The following is a 6,000-nucleotide window of genomic DNA, read 5'->3' as shown; positions in this document are numbered from 1 at the left end:
GACAACGACGAGGCTGGACTCCATGAGGCGGCGGATGCGGATGGAGAGACGTAGTGGGACCAGAAACCGTCGAATTTTGCTACATCCAAAACGAACTGAAAATTTAAATTTAAACTACCACTTTTCACATTTTTCTATCAGGAAATCACCAATTAGCACTGAGAAACCGCTTTTTTAAACTGAGAAACCGCCTTTTGTCATCGAGAAACCATTTTCGGTAAATTTCATGTATTGTCAAATTTGAAAAAAAAACAAATTTTCATGAGCAACTGCCGAGAAATTGTTGTTTTTACAAAAGACGATACTTTTTTTTGAAAACTAAAAATTAAATATAAGATATATAAAAATACTTAGAAAAATATTTAGTCTTTTATAACACTTTTTCCTGTTTTTATTTTTTCAAATTTTAAATTTTGAACGAAATTATGAGAAACCGGCCGGGAAACCTGGTCCAGGGAAACCGCAGTTTCCCCGTGGTTTTGTAAACCCTGCGTCGGACACGGGAGAGAGTTCGGGAGGAAAGTATTAAAGCTGAGTTCGATAAAAAAAATCAGATCTTATATTGTGCACTTGTCGGACGCAACGAAGCCCAATGTCGGTGTGGAACACGCTGGTTTGAGGAAAATGACTACGGTTTCAATACAAGAGATGAGGCAGACGAGACGGCATGGGAGAGAGAGGAGCATGGCATCCATAGATCGTTTGAAGATAAATTTCGGGTTTGGTCTGCCAGGTGTCGGCACACGCAGGGACTCCCAGCTACGGGAAGCACGGAGGAGGCCTTATTCCCCACGTCTTTTAAGAGAGGAGGTTTTAGGGTCCGCACAGAGACCACGTGTTGGCACCACAATTGCGGTGTTGTAGCCAAAACACGACGAGGCGCTTAAACCCCCACGGTTTCAATATAAAAGATAACATTTTTACTTTATAACCTATTACAATTTACTCATGAATATATTAGATATAAGTCTTTAGTATTATATTTATAAAAAATACATGTGAGAAATTCAATCTTAATCAATTTTTATTTAAGCATGATTTTATATTCAATCTTGTGGGTTGGTGTATTTTTCCAAATTTTTTGTTTTAAAATTGTTTTTATTTATATAACAAATTGCTCATGAATATATTAGACCTAAGTCTATAGTAATATATTTATAGAAAAATACACGTGGAAAATTCAAACTTAATCAATTTTTATTTAAACATGATTTGATATTTAAACTTGTTTCATTGCCATTTTGATGTATTTCATTATTTGTAGTGGGGCCTACAATTTTTTTTGGGAAATTAACAAGAGAACTTATGGCGACCAATATTGTCATGAAACAGTGACACTAGCTAATTGTCATGAAATTGAAAAGGTGTTTGTCACAAATATGACATCGTTCATGTTTATGATGATTTTGCATTGGTCTTAATGACAAACATTTCCTTTTCATCACTAAAGTCAATCGATCCCAACAAAACGTCATAAATAGGAGAGATTTATGACATTTTGGTCTATTGTCACGATGTATTCGTCATAGAAGGCTATATGTGTTGTAGTGAAATGGTCAAGCAAAAGGCAGAGAAATACAAGTGCTTCCGTCAGGATAGCAAGGGAATTTTATGGTTTGGAGACCGATTAGTTGTTCCCAAGGACCCTGAGCTCAGAAAGAAGATACTAGATGAAGCTCACCTTTCCAAATTCTCCATGCACCCTGGTAGCAATAAGATGTACCATGACCTCAGAACTTTATATTGGTGGACCAGAATGAAGAGGGAAATTGCCAAGTACGTATCTGAGTGTGACACTTGCCAGAGGATAAAAGCTAGCCACTGGAAGGCAGCAGGCCCTTTGCAACCCCTTCCCATACCATCTTGGAAATGGGAGGACATTTGCATGGACTTTATAGTGGGATTGCCCAATACATCCATGCACCATGATTCTATTTGGATTATTGTGGACAGATTGACAAAGACTGCGCATTTCTTACCAGTGCACACCACCCACAGGGCAGAGAAGTATGCGGAGATCTACATTGACCAAATAGTTCGTCTGCATGGGATACCAAGGACTATAGTCTCAGACAGAGGAGCACCGTTTGTGGCACGATTTTGGGAGCAATTGCAGGAATCACTTGGGACCCAGGTTATACGAAGCTCAGCATACCACCCCCAAACAGATGGCCAAACAGAAAGGGTGAATCAGATTTTGGAAGACATGTTGCGAGCATGTGCACTACACTACGGAAAGGATTGGGACAAGTGTCTTTCTTTGGCAGAGTTTTCTTATAATAACAGCTATCAGTCCAGTCTGAAGATGGCACCTTTTGAGGCATTATATGGGAGAAGGTGTAGGACCCCACTAAATTGGTCTCAAGCGGGAGAGAGGGAAATTTTTGGGCCAGATTTGGTACTTGAAGCAGAGGCAAAGGTCAGGATCATCAAGAAGAACCTAGAAGCTGCTCAGGCCAGGCAAAAGAGCTATCATGACAAGAGGCGGAAGCCTCTACAATTTGAGGTGGGAGATTATGTTTATCTTAAGGTGTCACCAACCAAGGGTGTCCAGAGATTCGGGATCAAGGGCAAGTTAGCTCCTCGTTACATTGGACCCTACGAGATCAAGGAAGCTTGTGGACCCGTTGCCTATCAACTGAAGTTGCCACCCAGCATGTCATCTATTCATGATGTATTCCATGTATCTCAGCTGCGGAAATGTGTCCGCCTACCCACTGAAGTGCTACCGGAACCAGAAATTGAGATAGAACCAGACTTGTCCTATCAAGAATACCCCGTCAAGCTACTGGATCAGAAGGAGAGGTCAACTCGAGCAAGATCAGTCAGGATGTATAAGGTTCAATGGAGTCACCATTCAGCAGAAGAAGCTACATGGGAGACGGAGGATTTTCTACGCTCTCGCTTCCCCGACTTTCTGCCCAAAGGAGTCGGTACGTAATCCCAGAACCCCACCCCCACCTGCCCTTTGAATACAAATATAAGAAAAACTTAGATAACAAGGATAGTCTAAGTTGTGGATTTAACTTAAGAAGGGCTTCCTTCTGAAGTTGCAAAGAGAATGACATTCGAAGAGCAGTTAACAAGAGAAACTTGAATATAAAGAAAGAGTAGCACCAACACACCCTCAAGCACCCCCAAGGGACTCTACCTAAAATCTCGGGACGAGATTCCTTTAAGGGGGGAGGGCTGTAACACCCCAGGTGTTACCATGGCTAGAGCACACCTTGGCACTAAGGACTGTGAATTATATGTGGTAGAGGCTTAAGGCAACACATAAGAACCTTGGAGATCATGTGCTAATCAAGTTGCCAATGACCTAAGAAGCATTACTCTAATCCTTGCACACTTAGTACCTTGGATAAGAGGGAAAAGAGAGTGAACAAGTGTGCAAAGCATGAGTAATATTTACCCAAACCTTAAGTAACCTTATAACCAGCAATTAGGGGAGGGAAATATTGCAAAAAGACCCCTGGAGAAACCCCAATTCAAATCTCCAAGTGGAGAGAGAGCTAGAGCTCTCTATTTCTCTCTAAGTTAAAAACTATACCTACACTAAAGATCAGTTGTGTTCACCTCGAAGCTGGCATCAAATCCACCTAGGTCCTATACCAAAAGTGTGGCATACCACCCAAGGCACCCACTGGAAAAAGCTGAGCCCGAGACTTGGACGTTTGACATGCCTTGGCATGGTTTTTGTCGCGAGGTGGGCAGTGTGACACTCCCGATTTGGCGACCAGAGATCTCCCTCCCTAGGCCATATCTGTCATGGCGTCTCACAGGTAAGTGATAGCCCTAGGTGCCAGGAGTAGACCCACGCCGGATTTTTGCCAAGATTCGCACGTTTGCGACTTGGGTGAGCTGTGGAACACGGGCAGATTGTAAGCTCCACGTGTTTGACGCGCCCTGAGCTTGCCAGAGCACGCCCGCGCGCGCCCCGCGTCGCGCCAGCGGCCAGCCGACGCCCTGTCCCGCGCCCGCGCCTATAAAGCCCTCCCAGGCGTCGGTTACACTCTTCCGAGCACGCTCGAGCCTCACCGGAGTCCAGTTCACCGCCGTTTGCCCGCGCGCGACGTGTCCGCGGCCACCCGAGCCACTGCCGCCGTAGACCGGCCAGTCCAGCTTGCCCCAGCCCCATCCAACCCTCTGAGACGAGTGTACACACCCCAGTGAAGCTCCCCGAGCGAGGAATCGAAGCCTACTTCGCCGAAGAGGCCAGTCCACGGTCGCCGGAGCTCTCAACCCCGCCGGAGTACGTGGACCGGGTAATCCACTCGACCTTTTTCCGATTCCTTGTGCACACGGTCACTACGTTACCCCGTGAAGCTCACCGTGCCCTTGGATTGAACCAGATCGCCGTGGTTTGGCCGGTACACTCGCCGCCGACGAGAACACCCGCCTGCGCTCGTGGACCGGGCGATTCCGGCCATCCCCGCCGTCAAGCCGCACCTCGCTGTGACCGCCAGAGTCTCCCTGAGCCAACCCTGCCCTTCACCAGACCTATCTCGCCGCCGGTAAGCCGCGCCCCCCTTTCTTTCCCGCGGGTACTGTTTACATTGGGGGAAGGACTGCGGGTGAGAGGAAGAAAAGGTCAGGGGGCTTTTTGAACTGTCAGCGACCCAGGGGAATAGTGGCTCAGGGGTAGATTTGTGCGAGTTGATTTAGTTCAAACCCAGGGACCTCGGTGTAAACTGTTTTTCCAGGAAACTCTTATTAAATCTGTTTTTAAATTGAACAGAGACTTTAAAAATTCATAACTTCTATTTAGTTCATCCAAATTTGGTCAAACCAATTTTGTCAGGCTCTAAATAATGTAACCTACTTAAGAAAAATATAAAACCCCCTAGGTGCTATAGAAAACTTTAAAGCTCTGATTTATTTATAGTTTTAGCCAAAAGCTCAATAATAGAAAGAAAAATAGTTGTGCTATTTGACTAGGGTTAGAAAAATTTGGAGAAGTGTATATCTACCTACTGACCCAATTAAAAATGCTAAACCTCTCTGTCCACCCCATTAAGCTAGTTTTTACCCTTTGTTTTACAATAGGCTTAAGGTTAAGAAAAATAGAAAATGTGATTTAAATGATGAACCGGAGAGCACCCTTATTTTTGTTAGGATACTTATTCAATGTAGTTCACTGTAAAAATATATCATACCCTGTTTTAGTATAAAATAAGTAGGATACCTTTTAGTTTAATAAAACAAGGGAAACTTAGAAAAACCCTACAAAAATAACCCCAAGGTGAAAACACCCCCACCCTTGGGATAGTTAATGTTTTGTTATTAAGAACTTAGGAAAAATATGAAATCTGCTGTTTGACATTTTTCAAATAACAATGTAGTAGAAAGTGCCTTTTTGACATTAAACTTTAGAAAATCATAACTAAATAACCACCCCTTAGCTTTCTGTGATTTTTGGCACAGAAGCCTATTATTACTGTTGGATGCCAACGAAAATAACCCTTAGGACAGACTCCACCTCTAATTAAGAGTTGTAGTACAAAGTGGCCCATTTACCCAACTTTTGTTCTTTTTGTCTTAAGCATAGCCTTTATATGTTGAGCCTCAAATTCTTAAAACAGGCTAAAATAGCAAGTGGCAACCCACTGTAATTTTTACAGAATTTTTGGAAAATATTAAACCACTGCCATAGTTCAAACCTACCCTAGAAACCATAAGTAGAAGATAAAGAAAAGGGAAAAGTGAATGCCAGGAATTTAGTGCCATCCTAAAAACTCTTTATAACTTGCCCACTGAAGTATATAAAAAGGCAATACTAATTCCCTATGATTATCCTCAATAATAAAAACCTAAGCCTAAAAAGTAATAAGCATAACCCACTGGAAGCCCCGCATGACCAAGAAACCCTAAGTTACTATTTAACTTAGTTTTCTTTTTAGCATAATGTTATTAATCCTACATAATCATGACATACATGTTCATTGCATTCGATAGACTGTAACCTTGCTGACGGAGAGTACGTCCTCGTGCCGGAGCAAG

Source organism: Zea mays, chromosome 8, assembly GCF_902167145.1.
Source record: "Zea mays cultivar B73 chromosome 8, Zm-B73-REFERENCE-NAM-5.0, whole genome shotgun sequence".
NCBI lineage: Eukaryota > Viridiplantae > Streptophyta > Magnoliopsida > Poales > Poaceae > Zea > Zea mays.
This window is presented reverse-complemented; position numbering follows the sequence as displayed.